The 24,192-nt window shown below is 35.9% G+C and overlaps 1 long non-coding RNA gene across 3 annotated transcripts in view; it reads left to right on the top strand.

Annotated features, from left to right (window-relative positions):
- Nucleotides 1–23,289, top strand: part of LOC145691583 (uncharacterized) — a 62,570-nt gene extending 39,281 nt beyond the window's left edge. For all 3 annotated transcript variants that reach the window (XR_014132416.1, XR_014132417.1, XR_014132418.1), the window contains one exon: nucleotides 22,902–23,289. This is a non-coding gene — a long non-coding RNA (uncharacterized LOC145691583). The remainder of the gene's footprint in view (nucleotides 1–22,901) is intronic.
- Nucleotides 23,290–24,192: the final 903 nt, after the last annotated feature.

The raw sequence follows: 24,192 nt of genomic DNA, 5'->3' as shown, positions 1-24,192 counted from the left end.
ACATCAAGTTCATGTACAATTTCTCGGAAAATCACTAGTGTAGTGAGTTTTACCGTAGCTATTGCATGTTAAATGTCAGGTACTTCATGAATATTGAATCAAATAGAAAGTTGTGCAGGGCCCGCTGTGTATATGTAGTGTTTTACGTGATTTATCGTTGATGAAATATTCTCTGAACGTACATAATACAGACACACAGACGTCAATACGGAAATGGTCTTCACCTAAATATGGTCGTATCTGAATTTACATTAAGCATTTTGACCGTTATACAATACTTCTTTGTTGTAGTATATCATGGAAGTAATACAATCACTCACAGAAATGTAATAAGATTATGACACCATTGTTGTAAGGAGTTTGTTTATATCTACAGTATTTTTCCAGTTAGAAATTGTTTTGATTTGTCAACATCAAAAATATATGTGTAACTGATATTACTCTGCAATGTCTATTCGCGAAATGCCTGGAAGGATTTAACATGCAATACCTTGCAAACGGTACAAGCTACAGTAAAATCCTCTACATCAGTGAGTTTCCGAGAAAACTGTACATGAATTTGATGTCTCACTTGCACCTATTCCCTTTTGAAAAACCAAAAGTTGAATCCAAGATGGCAGCTCGGGTTGGTAGCATGTGTCACAGAAGCAGTACTTGATCAAATTTGTTTTGCACATGCCCACATTCATGTCGAGTTACATCTAAAAGCCATAACATGTCTGAGCGTTATACTAGTATATGGTTGAATTCTGGATATATGAAGGTACATAAATACCAGTATGGGCCGCTAAAATTAGTACAATACACATTGTGACGAGGAGAACTTTGCATTTGAATCAATTTTACACGAATCCCGAGGGTACACTTCGCGAATGTACCTTGTTAGAAAATGAAAGACAGTAAATACTACAAGCATATGCTACGAAATTTAAAGAAATACGCGATTGCAATATTAATTGCTTTGAATTGCAATTAAAACACAATTCCTGTAGCTTGCTTAACTCCACGAGAAGACAACCAATATGTACTCACGCAACGGGAAATATTATATGGCACCATTTTTATGAACCAGTAATACATATAAAACATTACATTGTCAAATGAAGCTATATACATTAATGGGTTACTTCAAAAAAGTGGGGGGCAACTGCCCCCCTTTGCCCCCCTAATCGCCGCCCATGTATAGAAGGAAAATCAAGAAATAAAGATAAATGATGTAGTTGCACTGGAATTGCCAAGTGATATAGGCCTATTGAATTGTATAAAAAGGATTACCATCCTTCCTCTGCAAGTGTGTTGGTCTTATCTTTCACTAACATAATAAATTGTAATTAAAGAAAAAACAGACAAAACAAGGTTGTAGTTGTAGTGTTTAGGTCTTTCTGAGTGCGAGTGCACTTTTCCTTCTCGTCATTGTTTATGATGCGGTAGCATACTCAAAATAGTGGCTTTTAAGATTTGTTTTTTCTGGAGGCGGCAAACGATGCCATTGCACGGGGCGGTAAATTGCCTAGGGCCGGTCCTGTTGACAGCCAAATTTCGGTATGACCAACATCTAACGCTTAGTGAGATCATAATTTCTGTGAGACAAACTCATTGCTTCTAAGTTTTTCTATGCTGTATCCTTAATACTTTACCTAAATAATTCACCTATTCCTTCATTCCATCTCCCTTATTTTAAGTTTTGCACATATCCTTTTGAATCACGGACCACAGGGGAAAAGAAATTACTAATCTGACCTTGCTTTGCTAATTTAATGGCCCTATTTATGTTAAAAGTAAGTGGGGCCCCTCTGACAGAAAACTAACCTCTGGTGCATGAAGACATTTGATTCCAGTTCGCGTGAACTGGGCTTTCAAGTTTACAAACACTGTATATGTGGCGTTTCTCGGGGTTCTCCCGTTTCCTCCCACTTTCTTTATTCCGCCATTGCTTTCATAGCAACATCATGGTTTTCCTTAGCCTCGGGTATAATCATCAAACGTTTGAAAAAATTAAGTGGCTCATAAAGAATTCAAATACATGTTAGTTTGCGCCATAAAATCCCGTGGAGTATTTTCTCACTCTATCTTTTGAATGATCTGCCATAAGACTCTTTTTTTTTCTCTAAATTAAATGGCTTTGTAATTCTTTCTCACGCAAGTAAAAGGTTGGAATTTCTTTTCAACAATCAAAGTTCCTTTTTCGATTTCTCAGTTATGATAACTTCAGATTTTCAGTGTGATATGATAATTTCAAGGCTGATGTATTACAAGGAAGAGTTATAAGACTGGGAATATTTTGGTACACAATATACCTATATTTGTTGCGTAACAATGAAAACAGGTGAACACTCAAAATATAACCCCTAGTGTTGAACTGTTTGGAACCACCTTCCTTTCAGTTCCTCGTTTTCATAAGTTATCCTTAGAGGCTAAGAAGTCAAATACTGTAATTTCCACTTCCTACTGGTTAGTGAGGCATTGTGATTTCGGAAAGTGCGGCATGGACTGGAACAGGTGGTAATTTGAAGGAAAAAAGTCTGGACTAAGTGCTTAGTGTAGCATCAGTTCGATGTAATCAAGTTCTTGCATTTTTCTTTTCCTTTCTTTCTTTTTTCTTTTTTTTATTACGGGTCTCGGCCTAGTGTAATTTTGTGTTCTTCTGTTGCAGTAGGACGTACTTTCGGTTCACCAATGCAGAATAAATTTCGCGTAGTGTAGCATACATTCGATCCAACAGTTCGGGATAAAGTTCAGCATTGATGGTAAGACTGTTAGGAACGAACTCAAGGTCAATTACCTCCCTCGTAGTTCCACCACACCAAGGATGTTATAAAATAGAGGATCTGCCCATACAACAAAATCGTGAAGCCATACGTCACAGTTTCGCCACACCTACTCTGCCCACTCCTCGCCACTAAGATCGCAATGTTTCGAGTCAACAACCATGGCGGAAACGAGAGTAGCCAATCACACATGCCGGCTCAGACGATGCTCGGGTGTTTTTTGGGTTCATTGAGTTCATAGGACGAAGATATGTATGGGTAGATCCTCTATTTTATAACATCCTTGCACCACATGCACAGTATGGCCTCATGTTCAAAACGGCCCTGTTCTGGACGTTGGTCATTACTCAACCATTGTTTTTGCATATTTGGATTTCGAAAAAATACCCACTTTTCGTCGCATTTGACAATCCGTTTTAGGAAAATCATCACGCGGATTTTACAGCAGTTGTTGGCACACATTCACTCTCCTTTGAGCGTGAGCTGGGGTCAAGTCATGTGGCACAATTGCGACAACTGCTGATAATTTTCCCGAGTTCCTGAAGGTGACGCACTACAGTGGACTGGGGGACATGCCAAGTTGATTTGACAATCGTCGTGTGGTGCGTGTCATCTTCAAGAGCGTGTCATCATCTCACAATCTGTTACCTTGAGGCGACTGTACCTTGCTTGATCCTCTACCATTTTACAACCTGTACGAAATTTCTGAAACCAACGAGTTGCTGTGCTATCTCATGATAAATGTTTTACTTTGCTCGTGCAGCGTTATGAAGGAAGAACATAGACTGAAAGTATTTGAGAACAAGATCCTGAGACGAATATTCGGACCCAAGAGGAACGGGAATGGCGGAAACTTCATAACGAGGAACTACATAATTTATATGGTTCACCCAATATTATTAGGGTCGTCAAGTCTAGGAGGCTTAGGTGGGCGGGTCATGTAGCTAGAATGGAAGAAAGTAGAAACGCTTTCAAAGTCTTAACTGGAAGACCAATCGGAAAACGACCATTAGGAAGACCTAGGCGCAGATGGAAGGACAATATTAAGATGTATCTCGCAGAGATTGGAATACAAACTAAAAACTGGATGCAGTTAGCTAAGTATAGAAATCAGTGGAGAGCTTTTGTAAACGCGGCATTGAACCTCCAGGTTCCATAGACCATAGAGTTAGTTAGTTAGTTAGTGCAGCGTTATGACCAAGTTGTAACTCATAAGGCAACTGTTCACGTATGAGACTTTGTTGAGCTCTCATCATCACTGCTACTAAAAACAGACTAAAAGATATTGACGGAGTGAAGGTCTTCCTGTTGAATAGCCCTCTTGCCATACTACCTCTTTAGCCACTTTGACGTGCTTTACGGTAGATCACGGCATATAAATGCGCTTGCCTTGTATTTAATTTCATACCGCCATTCCCTCATTCATAATCCTTCCCATTCTCATTCTTTCATAATCATTCTACTTCATACCGCCATTCTCTCATTCATAATCATTCCCATTCTCATTCTTTCATAATCATTCTACTTCATACCGCCATTCTCTCATTCATAATCATTCCCATTCTCACTCTTTCATAATCATTCTACTTCATACCGCCATTCTCTCATTCATAATCATTCCCATTCTCATTCTTTCATAATCATTCTACTTTATACCGCCATTCTCTCATTCATAATCATTCCCATTCTTTCATAATCATTCAACTTCATACCGCCATTCCCTCATTCATAATCATTCCCATTCTCATTCTTTCATAATCATTCTACTTCATACCGCCATTCTCTCATTCATAATCATTCCCATTCTCATTCTTTCATAATCATTCTACTTTATACCGCCATTCTCTCATTCATAATCATTCCCATTCTCATTCTTTCATAATCATTCAACTTTATACCGCCATTCCCTCATTCATAATCATTCCCATTCTTTCATAATCATTCTACTTCATACCGCCATTCTCTCATTCATAATCATTCCCATTCTCATTCTTTCATAATAATTCTATTTCATACCGCCATTCTCTCATTCATAATCATTCCCATTCTCATTCTTTCATAATCATTCTACTTCATACCGCCATTCTCTCATTTATAATCATTCCCATTCTCATTCTTTCATAATCATTCTACTTCATACCGCCATTCTCTCATTCATAATCAATCCCATTCTCATTCTTTCATAATCATTCTACTTTATACCGCCATTCTCTCATTCATAATCATTCCCATTCTTTCATAATCATTCAACTTCATACCGCCATTCCCTCATTCATAATCATTCCCATTCTTTCATAATCATTCTACTTCATACCGCCATTCTCTCATTCATAATCATTCCCATTCTCATTCTTTCATAATAATTCTATTTCATACCACCATTCTCTCATTCATAATCAATCCCATTCTCATTCTTTCATAATCATTCTACTTTATACCGCCATTCTCTCATTCATAATCATTCCCATTCTTTCATAATCATTCAACTTCATACCGCCATTCATTCATTCATAATCATTCCCATTCTTTCATAATCATTCTACTTCATACCGCCATTCTCTCATTCATAATCATTCCCATTCTCATTCTTTCATAATAATTCTATTTCATACCACCATTCTCTCATTCATAATCATTCCCATTCTCATTCTTTGATAATCATTCTACTTCATACCGCCATTCTCTCATTCATAATCAATCCCATTCTCATTCTTTGATAATCATTCTACTTCATACCGCCATTCCCTCATTCATAATCATTCCCATTCTTTCATAATCATTCAACTTCATACCGCCATTCTCTCATTCATAATCATTCCCATTCTCATTCTTTCATAATCATTCTATTTCATACCGCCATTCTGTCATTTATAATCATTCCCATTCTCATTCTTTCATAATCATTCTACTTCATACCGCCATTCTCTCATTCATAATCATTCCCATTCTCATTCTTTCATAATCATTCTACTTCATACCGCCATTCTCTCATTCATAATCATTCCCATTCTCATTCTTTCATAATCATTCTACTTCATACAGCCATTCTCTCATTCATAATCATTCCCATTCTTTCATAATCATTCTACTTTATACCGCCATTCTCTCATTCATAATCATTCCCATTCTTTCATAATCATTCAACTTCATACCGCCATTCCCTCATTCATAATCATTTCCATTCTCATTCTTTCATAATCATTCTACTTTATACTGCCATTCCCTCATTCATAATCATTCCCATTCTCACTCTTTCATAATCATTCTACTTCATACCGCCATTCTCTCATTCATAATCATTCCCATTCTCATTCTTTCATAATCATTCTACTTCATACCGCCATTCTCTCATTCATAATCATTCCCATTCTCATTCTTTCATAATCATTCTACTTTATACCGCCATTCTCTCATTCATAATCATTCCCATTCTCATTCTTTCATAATCATTCAACTTCATACCGCCATTCCCTCATTCATAATCATTCCCATTCTTTCATAATCATTCTACTTCATACCGCCATTCTCTCATTCATAATCATTCCCATTCTCATTCTTTCATAATCATTCTATTTCATACCGCCATTCTCTCATTCATAATCATTCCCATTCTCAGTCTTTCATAATCATTCTACTTCATACCGCCATTCTCTCATTTATAATCATTCCCATTCTCATTCTTTCATAATCATTCTACTTCATACCGCCATTCTCTCATTCATAATCAATCCCATTCTCATTCTTTCATAATCATTCTACTTTATACCGCCATTCTCTCATTCATAATCATTCCCATTCTTTCATAATCATTCAACTTCATACCGCCATTCCCTCATTCATAATCATTCCCATTCTTTCATAATCATTCTACTTCATACCGCCATTCTCTCATTCATAATCATTCCCATTCTCATTCTTTCATAATAATTCTATTTCATACCGCCATTCTCTCATTCATAATCATTCCCATTCTCATTCTTTGATAATCATTCTACTTCATACCGCCATTCTCTCATTCATAATCAATCCCATTCTCATTCTTTCATAATCATTCTACTTTATACCGCCATTCTCTCATTCATAATCATTCCCATTCTTTCATAATCATTCAACTTCATACCGCCATTCCCTCATTCATAATCATTCCCATTCTTTCATAATCATTCTACTTCATACCGCCATTCTCTCATTCATAATCATTCAAATTCTCATTCTTTCATAATAATTCTATTTCATACCGCCATTCTCTCATTCATAATCATTCCCATTCCCATTCTTTCATAATCATTCAACTTCATACCGCCATTCCCTCATTCATAATCATTCCCATTCTTTCATAATCATTCTACTTCATACCGCCATTCTCTCATTCATAATCATTCAAATTCTCATTCTTTCATAATAATTCTATTTCATACCGCCATTCTCTCATTCATAATCATTCCCATTCCCATTCTTTCATAATCATTCTACTTTATACCGCCATTCTCTCATTCATAATCATTCCCATTCTTTCATAATCATTCAACTTCATACCGCCATTCCCTCATTCATAATCATTTCCATTCTCATTCTTTCATAATCATTCTACTTTATACTGCCATTCCCTCATTCATAATCATTCCCATTCTCACTCTTTCATAATCATTCTACTTCATACCGCCATTTTCTCATTCATAATCATTCCCATTCTCATTCTTTCATAATCATTCTACTTCATACCGCCATTCTCTCATTCATAATCATTCCCATTCTTATTTTTTCATAATCATTCTACTTCATACCGCTATTCCCTCATTCATAATCATTCCCATTCTTATTCTTTCATAATCATTCTACTTCATAACGCGATCGTCTTCTTTATCCTAAAAGGTATGCGTGGGACGCTAAGTTAAAGACTTCATTTTAAGATGAAGAGAACCTTAGCTTTTATCTCGTAGGTAGCCTTATCCTCTATCAAAGTTCGAACTTTCTATTACTTCACTGCATATAGAGAAGTGAGATTTATTTCTCACAAGGAATCTTCACAAATTGTTGCACTTCGATTTTCATGAAATTTTACAGGTAGAAAGTACACGTATAATGATCGAATACAGGTCTTTTCTTTTCTGCGAAAAAATCGGTGTAAGGGGCTGGGCAAGAGTCGACTAAAACTCGATTCGACTCGAAACTCGAAGTGAATTCGAGTCAAGTTTCGATCGAGTCAAAGGTAACTTTCTCGAGTCGAGTTCAGAGCCGAGTTATTGTTTTCAGATCAAGTTTCGAGTCGAGTCGAGTTTTAAAAATGGCTCGCTCGTTCAGCTCCTTTTGACTCGTTTTGAAATCATTGCCTGATTAGACCGGAAAGCGAAAGCCATGAGATATGTAAGCATTAATGTAGAATATTTTTAGTGTTGCTCATGAGATGGGATAGTGATTTTTATAACGAGACAGCCTCAAAAGTCGTGAGCACCAATATAAGGATACTGTACTTCTTACTATCAAGGTTAAGAACTGCACGGTCGATTTTTTGAGCCCAAACAGAAGCCCAACCCAGGTAGTGATGTCAACCGGCTCGAGCCCGAGTACTTGCTCCTCCGGAACTCAAACTCAGAACCTCGTGAATGATGTCCTTGTCTCATAGACTTGACGACTACTGAGGTCAGCAGTCAGCTAGATTTTACTATTCAGATACAAACCGCATATCTTTCATGTTTATACACGGTGTTGGTATAATAATAATAATAATAATAATAATAATAATAATAATAATAATAATAATAATAATAATAATAATAATAATAATAATAATAATAAGTTGTAGTAGTAGCAGTAAGTATCATTAATAATAATTATATTGTCCATGTAGGGTAGTTGAGGAAAGTACTTGAAAGTGTACACTTGGCTCGGTTTTTGGCTCGACTAGACTCGAAACTCGAGTCAAATTCGAGTCGAATTGGAAGATATTTTTCTAGCCGAGTTCTCGAGTCGAGCTCAAAGATGTGTGTGTTTCGAGTTGAGTCGAGTTTCAATGAAAACTCGCTCGTGCCCATCCCTAGTGCTGAAATCCACAGAAGGACATGAACAATTGAAATAAAATTTTATATACACAAATAGTAGACAGAAAATAAGCGAACGCATAAGTTTTCTACGGAAAAATATTTTAAGGGGAAAAAAAGTAAGTTTTCTTTTTTCCTTGTAAACCAATTTTCCGCAAAAAAAGAAAAGACCCATAATCGGTCATTTTAGGTCTACTTACAACCTACAAAATTTCATGGAGATCGAAGTACAACACTTCGCGATGTTCCTTGAGCGCTGAATCTATATTTAAAATTAAAAAGAAATACTACTCGCTTTGTCTTACTGATTTTGCTCTAATATTGAGACCAGAGGTTAGTAGTTGAAATTTCCACTTCCAGTTGAAATGTATTCAGAGATGAGCATATTGCAGTTCTGGTGCATATCAAAAGCCTACTTATTTATATTATTACAGTTATTTTCACTGTGGCGGTCAGTGTTGAAACCGGATAGAGGTTTTTCGACCACTTCTAGTTTCAACAGAGAGATAGAAATCGAGGTTACAACTCATTCTTAGGAGTGGGGTCCCTGGTTCGATCCCCGCTCATGTAAGTTTGTGGTGAACAACATCGTGCTCGTGGGTTTTCTCCGTTTTCCTCCCACTTTATCATTCCACCCATTCTTGCATCATCATTTCACTTGCTTTAATCATCGTCTCTCTTAACCTAACAGGCTTAATCGTGGAACGTTAAACTCAAAGATTTCATTTAATTTCATTATTTCATTCTTATGGATTCTGAATCCATCTCAAAAACTGTTTCTTGCTATTTCTTACTTTTTTTCTCTCTGATACTTGTCAAAAGGCGGACTTAACCGTTCTTTAAGACTCCCGATACTTACTCGTAGCACAGTTTGGGAGTCTTAAACTTGACTCCAATGGCTTGTGTAGAGCATAGAAAACATCTTCTATCTCTCTAGATTGTCTAATAGTGTTTTTCTACCGATTCGTAGAAACTTTAATTTGGGATGGAAATTTCCAATTTAGTGTCCCAGTTTTGTGCGCTGAGGCTAAGGGAAACGTTGAAGGATTAGAGTGAATTAAATGGTACAATGGAGAAAGTGGGAGGAAATGGGAGAACCCCGAAAAAGCGCACGCACACGGTGTTTAGTTGACCACAAAATTTACTTGGCGCGAGCTGGGATCAAACCAGTGATCCCACACACCGAAAATTTTAGTTTGAGGGGTGCATATGTGAAAATTCAAGTATTGAAAAGAGAAAATTTTCGCCTACGTAATACAATGACGTAGCAGAAATTTAAGCCTTTGTTTATGTAGCATGCAAATTTAATCGTGTGCACACTTTCGATTCGAAATAATAGATGAAAAGTGAATTAATAGAGGGGTTTAATATAAGGAGTCACCCGCAACGAGCTCGCTCGTGGCTACATAGATAGCGAACGCGTCTTTGGCACGGGAGACTCAGGTTTGATTCACGGCGGGAGCTCATGTGATTCGGACCCCACGTTACGCTGTGGGTCCACGTCTCATATAGACTCGGAGATCAAAGTGACAGGATGTTCTAATCGAATCAAGTAATCACCCGAAAAGATAAGAAAAGAATCACGTGGATCAGAAAGATGACAGGAGAGATGGATATTATTATAAAATTAAACCCACTGAAGTGGCAGTGGGCTGGTGGAAGAAGAAATATTACCAACGGACAAATGTAATTCTTGACTGAATACCAAAAGGCAAGAAACGGCCTTGTAAATGCCCTCGTACAAGGTGGTGTCCTCATACGAAATCAAGAAATACTGCAAAGTAACTTGGAAAATAATTGCAGAAGATAAATGGGTGTGAAGAAGAGTTGGAAAGACTTTCATCCAGCACTGGTTGACTATGATATATACATAATATACACAAAAGTCCATAAGTTTTGAACTAATAAATATATTTGTTCCTGGCACCCACCTATCGCTGGCAGTAAAAGGTTAAGAATGCCAATATGAGTGATCAGTTGATTCATTGATATACAATGCATGTCAGTTTGAAGAGGAAGAAAGAATGCAAGTGTGGTAGTATAGAGACAATGTACTTGGCATGCAGACATTATTGCATAAGCACACCTTGAGTAATTGAAGGTCACATACATGAGCGGAATTTCTCAAATAATATTCGATGTTTAACATACACATTGTTATTTAGTTTGGATTTCTGACTACAAGTGTTTATATAAACCGTCCACATTCAAGTGATATGGTTGAGCTGTTAACATTACACTGACGTTAACAACACACAGTATTGTATGCATTTTAAGGCAACTGCTGGTTCAGTGGTAGAGTATTTACTTATGTAAAGCGCAAGTTTAGATGTCGAAACCCTAGTTTTGTCATACTACTTTTTTTATTAAGTAAATGGTATTATATAAAGAGCTCCTAATCGATTAGGATCATTACATAGTCATCCATATGTACGCGATACAGATCCTTACGTGGGAGCACCGTAGCTCAGTGGTTGAGCGCTTATCTTTGGTGCATAGGGACCCTCGTTCGATCCCCGACCAAGTAAATTTGTGGTAGACAACATCGCATCCATGGCTTTTCTCAGGGTACTCCCGTTTCCTTCCACTTTCTCATTCTACCAATTCTTCCATTATCATTCATTTGCCTTCATGATCGTCTCCTTTAGCCTAAAGGGCATAATTGTGGGGCGTTTATACATGTTATACACTTTGTACCATTAACATTGAAAGGAGCGTATTTGAATCTTGGTATATTCTATTAGGTCAAAAAAGATCCACGTTTGAACAGGGAAAAAGGAAATCTTGAGAAGGACTGGGATATGATTATTACAAACTATTATGAACGAAAATAAAAAAATAAGACGACTGTGAATACTTTATTATATATACTTGAAGAATACAGGATTATGGTTGAATTTGTACATTAATTGGCAACAGTGTTTAATATGGCAACATTGCATATATAAGATTTAAACTTACATAGTGTTAGAAACATATGCAACGGAGAAGATTACAGGGCGAAGTACTAAAAAATATAGAATAGGTAGGGTTTAGGATTAGTGCACTATTATAATATATAAAAAGTTTTGTATATATTTTGACTCCATCGTTTGTTACAACATATTAGACTTACAGTATATGTAAGTCTTATATTCTTAAGCCTTAAGAAAGCACAAGATAAATCTTAAGCCTTATTCCGGAAGAATAGTGCATGTGAGAAGTACTGGAAATATCGGCTAAAAATTAGGGATGGGCAAAACTGTTTTTTTTATAAAAACCGGAAACCAGTTCCTTGAAAAACCGACATTTCGGTTTTCTTCAAAACCGGTTCCGTTTTCACCGAAACTTGTTTCGGAAAAAATCTTTGGAAAACACACAAAACTATTTCTGTGGTAACGGATTCGGTTTCCGGAAAACAATGAAACTCTATTCTGGTCAGAAATAGAACAAATTTTGAAAAAAAAACGGAACCGGTTTTGAAGATAACCGAAACCGGATCCGATGAAAAACCGAACCGGTTTTGGAGAAAACCGATAACCGGTTTCGGTGAAAAATCGAACCGTTTTTTTCTAAAAATCGAAAACCCGTTTTTGTGCCTACCACTACTAAAAATACATAAAAAGGAACATTATTTTGGTGAATTGTTGTTATACTATTATAACATGTTCCATACGCTCACTAACCAATTTAAGCCAGTTCATTATTCAAATGATTTTTTTTTCAGTTTAGCGTCCTACGATTGATATGCCCTTTAAGCTAAGGGATACGGATGATTAAGGCAAGTGAATGATAATGGAAGAATTGGTGGAATGAGGATGTAGAAGGAAACGGAAGTAACCTGAGAAATCCCACCACAACAATGTTGTCCACTACAAACTTACCTGCTCGGAATCGAACCAAGGACCCCAAGCACCCTTTTACCCTATTCCGACCTGTAACGTACAAACATGGTGGTCATTGTTTTAAGCGCACGAGTAGCAGCCCGGAATTCAATGGCAAATTTCGACCAGTTAGAATCATTGCATGAGCAAAAGAAAGAAGTATTCTCCGTGATCAGCTAGCTCTGAAATTTATATATGTCCACTACCGCTCTCTCTTCATCCCTCTATAACAGACGAAACTCCAAGAAATATCGAACATGTAACTTTAGTTTCTAGGGATGCGCACGAGACAAGATTTGTGGCTGTCTCGTCTCGAAAATGTGCTGTAAAATCGATATCTCGACTCGAAAAATGTATATTTCTCTATTGGAAAAGCCGTGTCTCGACTCGAATTTTGTCAAGAAAATCCCGTCTCGACTCGTCTCGTGCGCATTCCAATTAGTTTCTGACCTTCCCTCGTATAAAAATAATGTTGAATTCCAAACAAAAACAGGAACAAAAGTTGGAAGCTAAAATCGAACGCAGGATCTACTTGAATTTTGGAAAAATGTCTTAAACACTTTTTCCAAAATTCAAAACAACTCGTTAACCACGTGTTTTCAGGTACGTGACTTCTGTTAAATATTACACACACACAAGCCTATTCTTATAATTCACTGAAACTTAGTTAAAACTAAGTGAAAATCTGTTTTAATAATCTATAATAATATGTTGTTACGTTTAGAACTAGTAATAACTAAAATATGTGCAGAAACAGGAATTGAGGCTGGTTGCAGAGAGAAAGAAAAATTACTCTGACCTTGCCCCCAGCATGTAAATAACATGCGTGTATTACAGGCAACAACTATGCATAAGTAAACGTGGGAAGTAACTCTATTGGTTTCAAAATATATACCATGTAAAACCATTGATATAGAATGTCAACAACAACATACTTCTGCTTGAAGTATGTTATTATTGCAATTTTCTTCCGTAAGAGCTTTTATCTTTCAAAAAAAAAAAAAAAAAAAAAAGTCGTCCGTGAACCTGGCCTTACCCACACCCGCACTAATTATAAAACATGTGCCAGAAATTACTGCTCAGGACTTGTAATGTTTATAAAGAAAATGTGCTGTTTCAGAAACGTCAAAGAACAAATAAGATTCTGGGTGGGATTAGGTTCACGCTACCCCAACCAACTCAACTGATTGAGATGAAACCATACACAAAGTTAGTGTTACATTAGTGCTGACGATACCGCATAGAGAGAAAATTAGTGATATTTATCTCACCATAAAAATAAAGTGTTACATTAGTGCTGACGATACCGCATAGAGAGAAAATTAGTGATATTTATCTCACCATAAAAATAAGGGATCAATTGTTTTGTTTGAAGATGCCGCCAATAAATATTTTCGTATATCTTTTGGCTTTATGATAATAGCACTAATTTCTTATAGGCAATGACAATACTTTTAGGTCTTTTTTTTATTTTAGGGCACAAATGCATGCATATTAACAAAGTTGGAGCCACGGTGGCTCAGTGGTAGAGCGTTCACCTCTGGTGATGGGGGCCAGGGTTTGATCACAGTCCCCGTGAAGTGAACTTTGTGGTGGACAAACACCAAGTGCGTGGGTTTTCTCGGGGTTCTCCCGTTTCCTCCCACTTTCTTCATTCCACCATTTCATTCATTACTCATCATCACCGTATCATTTAGCCTAACCGGCATAATCGTGGGACGTAAAACTCAAAGATTTCATTTAACAAAGTTATTTAGCTCATAGAAATCCGAACCCTACTAAATAACAGTACCCAGTAATAAAAATTAGTCACTTTTTTTTTCATTTCTCGTCTCGTACTGGATACAGACTTGTCACACAAATTATCAAATACTTTTCTCGTTTTAACGTTTATTATTATTATTATTATTATTATTATTATTATTATTATTATTATTATTATTATTATTATTATTATTATTATTATTTTGATCTACAATACTTGTTCCTCCAAGCCTCCATCTCGTCTGCCAATTACTGGCACGGTAGTGACATCTATTGATGTCAGGTAGGAGACAGTATGCAGCAGTGGCATCTATTAGTCTGACTGAACTATTGGGAATTTGTGTGACTGAGAGACTGAAGTGTCTTGCGTTTATACTGTTGGACATCGATAACTCGTATCTCAATAACTCGTGTTCCTTGATAACTCGAACTCTTTCATATTCCCTTGAACTCTCCATAACACTCAATGTTGAAATAACGTCTGTAACTCGAATGTTTAAAAAATAAAACTTCGATAAATCGAGTTTTAGGGGTTCCATAATCATATTAAAAAAAAAAACCCTTCGGCGTGAATCTCTACAAATCCAAGTGTGCCTCTATAAGTCGAATTTCTTTTGATGTGACCTTGATAACTCGAAGCCATAACTAGCTTTTCCGAGATTGTCATTGTTAATAGCTCCGTTATTGCTGCCGGTGTGTACTGTAGAGGTTATATAGTTACTTTTAGTGAGGTAGAGGTTATATAGTTACTTGGTATCTCGCATTTTTGTTGTGGCCGCCTTGATAGCTCGAAGTTTGATTACTTAAAAAACTCAATAACTCAAATTTTTATGTATTCGCTTCAACTTCGAGTTATCGAGTTTCCGCTGTAATAACAATTACAAATATCTTAATATTTTTTCCTGGGTGTTTATGCAACCCGTTATTTTTTTAATGTTTTGAAGTTTCCATATTAGCGTTGCTCACAGACTGATATGTTTTGTTTTATAATAAGGATATTTTACTGTTTCTTTTGCGAAAAATCGGTTAGCTTTAATCCCAGACAGTGGCGTATCCAAGGGAACTGGCGAAAGGATTTGAAGTCCCTTCCTAGCCTAGGGAAGAAAGAATCGAATAATAACAATAATAATTTAGAGATAAAATCAATATACTTCTCCAAATTTTATCCTATGTATTCATAATTGCTTGTACTCCTATCACATAGCTAGGAGATGCTCATTAAGTTGTGTAACGTAATTGTGTAACGTAAGTGTCACTTTATATAATTCTATCATGTACAGTTTGTGTAAATAATAATCGTGGGCACACATATTACGTGTGAGCTTGTGCTTGCGTATTTCTTCGGGTCGCTCATCTTCCCCCCCTCCACCCACTATCTTCATTCAACCAATTCTATCATTATCACTCATTGATCATCCACCTCTTTAGATTGATTGGATTGGATTTCAGCATCCCTTTCAGTAGCGAGCTTACAAGAGACGTAGACATACAGATTATAGGTTACTATGGTATCCGAATCACATGAGTTTCCACTGGGACTAAGCCTGGGTAAAAGACGCGTGCATTAAGCATTTAACTATGAGGAAGATCAGCCTCCTTTAGAATACAGCGAATAATCGTACAACGTTAAACTAAAAATAAATGTTATTTTCTGGGTAGTGCATTTTCTAAACTAAACTACATTCCTTGAGCTATTGCTCACAAAAGGGATTTGGCTAGTCAGATGATGCATATGTAAATAATAATGCGTGGTTAGCTCATCGTGTCCCAGAATAATTACAATAAAGCCGCGATTATCCGCGAGCGTCGCGAAAGTTTTTTAACACTATAAATATAATAATCCAAGCCAACAACCGAAAAAATACAATAGGTCCTACAGTGCGAAGGTCGAAAATTACTGACAGGTTTACAATACAGTATTGTTTTATTTATTTATTTATCGTTCTTTATTTTAGTAATTTAGATGTTGAGCAAAGATATTTTAAAAGTTTTATTATGCTTTTTTGTACAATAAGACAGTTTTTTATGCTAAAATATTTTTTTCTTATTTGCACCTCATTTTTAGTCTTCGTTTGGGTTATTTGCGGTGCCCTTGCCATCCAATTCCGCGGATGATCGTGGCTTTACTGTATTTTTGAATTTGTAGACCAGTCAGGTAGTTCCGCAATTGTCTTACAATGGTGGATCAACATTAATAAATGTGTATGCTCCTGTCGGTAATCGAACCAAGGATAGAATTTTTCGAAAGACATGACAGCAAACTACCCGGTCCTAAGGTTTGGGGGCTAAGTAGTATATTGATGGATATTAAGAAAATTCTTTTAGTTTTACTAGCATTTCTTCATTTTACCTCTCTCCCCCCAAATAACAATAATTTCTCCTTTTTAGTAAATTTTATGAAAGTATTAGTTTTAGACTTTGTTATGGTTATTCTACTTTATAGTCTTTATTCAATATTTTTTAATTGCATTATCTTTTTTTATTACGAAAAAAAATGCTTGAACGTGTTATGTATGATGAACTCAAGAGAACGCCTAATCGTCTGAAACCAGCCAAACTTGGGAATGATTTGGGTTGTATAAGCAGCAGGCGTTCGACAATCATTTCTATCCTAATCCTAAGTATACAGGGTGTTTCAAAACAACACCGACAACGTTTGGGAGGTGACTCCTTACACCAAGATAAGAGAAAAAGTATAGACCAACCTGGGTGCACAAATACTTCCTTTCGGAGTTATAGGATGCCGAAAACATGAAAAAATGAACTTTAATAGTCCATAGCTCCAAAACAATGAAACCTGCTGTACTCGGGTCAAGACTTCGCTTACGAACTAATATGTGCGCTATCTAAAAAATACATGTTTCTGAATCGTAAGGTATCTCACGCAATAATTTTTATAGAGGGAGTTAGGCTACGGGCATATAATTTAAAGCACTCAACAACTACCTCCATAAAAATCATTGCGGAAGTACAGCAGGATTCTAAAACATGGATATTTGGATAGGGCAAATACTAGTTCCTAAATGAAGTCTTGACCCGACTACGGTAGGTCCCATAGTATTGGAGCTATGGACCTTTAAAGTTAATTTTTTTCATGTATTCGGCAGCCTCTAACTCCGAAAGGAAGCATTTGTGCACCCAGGTTGGTCTATACTTTTCGTCTTATCTTGGTATCAGGAATCACCTCCCAAACGTTGTTGGTGTTGTTTTGAATCACCCTGCATATAAAACTACATGAACTCACTCACTGACAAAAAATAACAGGTACTTCCGGTTGACGAGGAAAGTTGAAATTTGGCGTGATTGTAACTTTTCGGGACTAACCCACAGGAAAGTTTCCAAAAGTGAATATTTTTAATTTTTAGAGGGTCTAAAGGGAGAGGGATGAAGAATTTCCACATGTTATTTAAATGGGCCGTTTTTGGACTTATAATCTGATATTTTAGCTACTTGGAATTGGAATAAAAACTTGAAATTCGGTATGCTTGTGCGTTTCCTACAGGACTACTTAATCAAATCACTAAAAATACCCACATTTGAAGTGGTTTTATGGGTAACTGAAAAATCTTCCCCATTTTATTTATGTGGGACATATTCCACATCGCAAAATTATTGGTCACTTCCTGTAGGGCTACAATGATTAAATTTGGGACTAACTCACAGGAAAATTGCCAAAAATGAACATTTTTAATTTTTAGTGAGTCTAAAGGGGGATGAAGAATTTCCTCATGTTATTTATTATTATTATTATTATTATTATTATTATTATTATTATTATTATTATTATTATTATTATTATTATTATTATTATTATTATTATTATTACCTATAACCTCATATTTTAGTACTTGAAATTGGAATAAAACTTTGAAATTCGGTATGCTTGTATGCTTTCGTTAGCGTTACCAAAGTAAATTAACAAAAATAATTATAACTTTAGAGTAATTTTATGGGGAACTAAAAAAAAAATCTTTCCCATGCTTCTTATATGGGACACCTTTTACATTCCAAAATTATTGGGCATTTGCTTTAGGACTACGATGATTAAGTTTGACATGATTGTAGCTTTTTGGGCCTAATCGACAAAAAAATTGCGAAAAGTGAATATTTCCAATGTTTAGATCTGAAGGACGAGGATGAAATTTCCCGTGTTATTTAAATGGATTTTTTTTTACCTATAGTCTCATATTTTAGGTACTAGAAATTGGAATAAAAACTTGAAATTCGGTATGCTTGTGCGTTTTCGTTAGTGTTGCGAAGATAAACCACCAATTTTTTTTTTTTTTTTTTTTTTTTTTTTAACTTGAGAGCAATTTTATGGGGAACTGAAAAAATGACCCATGTTATTTATATGGGACATCATATACACTCCAAAATGTTTAAGCACTTCCGGTAGAATTAAAATGATGAAATGATTGTAGCCTTCCGGGACTAACCGGCAGGAAAATTGCCAAAAGTGAATATTTTTTAGTTTTAAGAGGGTCTAAAGGAGGGATGAAGAAATACTCATGTTTTTTTTTTTTAATTGCGTTTTGTTGGGATACAAAATTTTATTTTTTAGGTTGTTGAAATTGGAAAAGAGACTAGAAACTCTTTAGAATTGTGGATTTAGGAGATGCAAGGCCGTAGGCCGTGCAAACGCGGGTGTCTGGGGGCGAAGCCCCCAACTATCGAAAGGTTAGTTACTGTATAAATCGATAAACTAAAACTAAAACAATGTGAAAATATTCTGATTGCCAATGTCTCGGTACAAAATTTGAAAGCTGTGGTTAGTATTGAATAACAAGGGAAACTAACAAACAGAAAATTAAACTAATAAACGCATTTTAATAACAAGATCAGCTTCTCTTTGTGTCTCCAGTGAAAAGAAACTTCGTGAACTGAATGTGTAATGTCCTTGGCTGAATGTTAGGTTACAGCCTGTTGTTGATTGACATCAGCCATCTCGGAAACCCTGACTGTGTCGTCGTACCAGGCATTACCAATGAGTGCTGTTGTCAATATAAGGCTAGTTAACACATTAAAATAAGAGTTTATTAGTAATTCTTCCTTATGAGTTCTGTGTATACTTGACCAACGTTAAACTGTTTAAGATAAATTTCATGTGAAAACGGCGTTTCTTCCTTTGATTTAATTATTATTATTAATTTTTTTTATTGTTACATCAAGGACGCTTTTCCCTTATTAACTGAGAAGAGAAAGCGTGCAAGAATTCGACCTTGTACGCACCGACCACGTGTTTCTTTCCTTCCATATTTTAATAGTTGTTCAGATGCATAGTGTGAACATCGTGGGTGGGTAACACGTTTTAGTAATGAGGAAAAAAAGTCCTGAAGTTTATTTTAGCACTTAGGCTCATTTTAACTGTTATCTAGCAATTGAATGCTAAACGGAAGAAATCAGTGGCGGATCTAGAAGGTAAAGTCTGGGAGAGGGGCGGCCAGCACCCAGACTTTGATAGAATTTTTCATGGGTCCTGCAGATGTTTCAAACTTAAGAGCCTGCCTTACTAAAAATAATACGAAATTTACCATTTTTCTTTTGCTTGATTATTCATCAGTGAAAGGAGATAATGAAATGCAAGTCACCACAATCATACAAAATGTTATTCTACAACAGAAAATATGAACCTGAAGAATGTTCAGTGTTGCCATCCATAGAAATTACAGTGTTGCCAAAAAACAATTTCCCTAAAATCTAAGTTAAGACAGTGAGTAGAGGAATGAACTTAACTGCATTTGATTACGTATTATGTTGTTTTGGTTTCTTGTGAACTACTTTTTAATTAACATTATTATTTAGTTTTAATAACTGTATGTTAAAACTATTTTGTTTATTACAAACTAAATACAACTATTATTTAAAAAGTAGTTCACAGGAAGCCAAAACAATATAATACGTAACCAAATGCAGTTGAGTTTGTTCCTCTACTCGCTGCCTTAACTTAGATTTTAGGGAAATTGTTTTTTCTGGCAACACTGTAATTTCTATGGATGGCAACACTGAACATTCTTCAGGTTCATATTTTCTGTTGTAGAATAGCATTATCTATGATTGTGCTGACTTGCATTTCATTATCTCCTTTCACTGATGAATAAACAAGCAAAAGAAAAATGGTAAATTTTGTATTATTTTTAGTAAGGCAGGCTCTTAACTCTCTCCCGATGGATATTATGGCGAGGTTGGATGTTGACATTGTGGACCTCAAGTTTTGATTTACACATTGCATAACAGAAAAAGTGAAACTGAAACTATATCTAATGTTTCAAAAAATTTCCAATAAACAATAAAAGTCAACGTTTACTATAAACTTTCAATAATATATAAATAATAATTTCAAAATGAAATGAAATGAAATTTTTGAGTTTTACGTTCCACGGCTATGCCGGCTAGGTTAAAGGAGACGGTGATGATGAGAAATGAATGAAAATGGTGGAATGAAGAAAGTGGGAGAACCCCGAGAAAACTCACGCACACGGTGTTTGTCCACCACAAAGTTCACTTGGCGGGAGCAGGGTTCGAACCCGAGACCCCATGCACCAGAGGTGAACGCAACCGCGGCCCCAAATAATAGTTTTAATTGTTTTTGTCACGTAAAAATCTGGGGGGAACTAGGCCCCCCGGTCTTGGCCTAGATCCGTCCCTGGAAGAAATATGTGAAACCGAGAGAGATTAAATTTGTATTTTTACCTCCTACAATTATGATTTTTACACTAAAAGAGAGATTAACCCTAGAAATCCCAAGTTATTGTAGGTTAAAGGCCATCCCAAAGGCAAGGGGGCCCACGAACCCACTCACTAATATTTTCATATGATTAAAGGAAGAGGGGTTATTTTCAATTTTCTTAGCCCACAAGCGTACATGTATCCTCGTGCATAAAACAAAAGATGTATTTCGTTTTCTCTTCTGGATGCTACTGTAAGCTTTGTTTACTATGACTCATAAAATCAGACTCAGCTGCTGCCAATACCAGAAAACTGTTTTCTAGTTGGCCAATATGGCTCCAGTTACATACTTTGTTTCATTCAGAGAAATGGGAGATAAATATTACTTTTAATATTTTGGTCAGATAATAACATGGTATTTACATTACATTTGCCATGATTATTATTATTATTAGGTATTCTGCCTGTTGGCCGATTATGAAACCAATATGAGATTGTCCCCCCTCCATCCTTTTACAGCTCAGGCTCTGGAAATGTTTCCTCCACGTTTCTTAATCTTCATCTTCCTTCTTTAACTCTCAATATTTTCTTCTATTTTTCAAAGCATCTATAAGTTCTGTTTTTCTTTTTACTTCTCACTTTTCTTTCAGCTTATCCTTTACGGCGCGGTGAAGAAGGCAATTTCTCTGCAAGATGTATCCAATTCAGTTGTATTTTCTACAAAGGAGACTGCTCGTTTTAAAGCATCTTCGGATTCGGATTCCACCTTAAAATATAAATTCACGTCTCAGATAATCTCGCTGCTGAAAACGGAAACTAAACTTCCAACATCTAATCCGAAAGTGCAATGCCGCGTTCATTTACTTCTATCCTCAGTCAACTGGGTCCATTTCCTACTTTGTATTCCTATTTCTGCAAGATCCATCTTAATATTATCCTCCCACCTGAGCTTAGATCTTTCTAATGGTCTTTTTTGGATTGGTTTCCAACCAAATATTTAAAAGCGTTTGTACTTTCTTTCCATCCTGGCTACATTACCTGCCCACCTGAGTCTTCTAGGCTTAATGACTCTAACAATTTGGCAAAAGGTATAAATTGTAAATTATGTAGTATCTCCTTATGAAATTCCCCCATTTCCCATTTTCGCGCATCTTGGGTCCGAGATTATAAATTTTTGTACATTACTAATTCCATTAACTCACGTAGCTACATTTTGTTAATCGGCTACAGTTGACAGAATTTAAAAAAAAAAAAAAAAAGTTTCAGTCTATACTGAGAAAAAAACTTAATTTTTGTGGAGTATGTTTAGTACAAGGGGTCCAGAAGCACGTAAAAAACACAAAATTTATAGGAGAAATGAATGATGCAAGTACTTAAACGTAACATAAGGTAACCAAATCTAATCTAAACTAACCTAAGCTAACCTGAACTGACCTAAATCAACCTAATATTAGTAGAAATGAGCGAAATTCTATCATTTTTTGTAAAATTATGCGGGACCCGTAGACTAATATAATATAAACTAAACTAAACTAATCTAACCTAAACTAACCTAACCTAATCTAAACTAACCTAACCTACCCTAAACTAACCGAATGTGAACAGAAATTACCAAAATTGTAACATTTTTTAGAGAAAAGAGCTGGACCCCTTCTCTAAACATAGGCCATTTTTGTCTTTCCTAAATTATGAGACGCAAACTCATTACAAAATGAAATAAAAAAACAAAATTTAATAAAGCTAAGAAATGATTTAATAGTTCAATTCAATTCTTAATAATTTTCCTTTGTCTTTTTCCACAGGTTCATCACATCAAAATTGTTCTGACGTCACCCGATGGAAATACAGTTGACCTATTGGAGCAACCAAACTCACAATGAAAAGTTCAAGTTAGGACAGTGTTTTAACAATACCAAAGACAAACTGCAATCTACAAAGCATTTTAAAGACTTCAAAGTGGTGTTTTCTGAAAAACAGCAATGCCCATATCTAAGTAAAGACAACGATCTGTTTTATTATTATTAAAAGAAGTGTTAATGTTGTGTAGGTTTTGTTAATGAAAAGGATACCATGTAATTTTAAAGTCAGTCTTAAGACTATGGAAGTTGATTAGGTTTAGTTGTTGTTCAAACTGTTAAATGTATGAATTGTGATATTTATTTTAGCAATATATAGTTTTATATATATGCATATTATTTGATTTTTACTATTTTCCCCTTATTGTGATTTTATTTATATTATTTACATTAAGTTTGCAATTAATACCATAGGTTCAAACTATCGGTTACGAACAGCTTAAAGTTTCCACTGTCTTTAAAGGTTTGTAACAATAGTTCAATCTCGAATGATTAAAAAAAGAGATTTATCAAATCAGGAACATTTTTAAGATTGCTATTGATTCACAGACATTGGTGGAAACGCTTTTAGGTGCACCCAGTAAGAATTTATGGATCTGCCCGAAGTTATAGCACGGCCAACAAGAGATGGTCTCTGACGTTTCTTACTACATGCGGTGGGACATTGCAGCCCCTACTTTGATACCAGTGTTACCAACCACTATCACTCTCTCTTATACCATTAATTAAATTGCCACTACAGTTGCACCGAAAGAAACCTTAACACGCGAGTAGTGGCAATCTCACTGCGAGCTGTCAGAGACGTTCTCTTACTGGACGCACTATAGCTCACAAGAAGAAAATAACAGTAGGGAAAGTGATCCTAACACGACGCACATGGTTCATCCCGAGTATGTTGCACAGAGTGAACTCCCGAACAATACGTGTAACCACGACGAGAGAACATACAAGCAGTTAGCTGTTCAAACAGATAGACAATGAGCGTTAGGGTGGCATAGCCACCCATCGTGCACACTACCGGTCAGCGCAAGTCTGTGGACGACCTTGCACAACTAGCATTTGCTGGCTTCGTTCTAGTATTGCAAGCACAAACTATAAATCCACTCACAACGAATTCGTGGACACAACTACACTCGTTATCGTAGAGTGAGTATAATACTCACTCTACGCTCGTTATGTTGTCTGGTGATCTCCAAAGTGATTGCAACAGCATGCACTCTACGAACATTATGACCAG

The sequence above is a fragment of the Thermobia domestica genome, chromosome 8 (genome assembly GCF_964235325.1).
Source record: "Thermobia domestica chromosome 8, izTheDome1.hap1.1, whole genome shotgun sequence".
Classification (NCBI taxonomy): domain Eukaryota; kingdom Metazoa; phylum Arthropoda; class Insecta; order Zygentoma; family Lepismatidae; genus Thermobia; species Thermobia domestica.
Note: the sequence above shows the minus strand (reverse complement) of the source record. Positions and strands in the feature narration are given on the sequence as shown.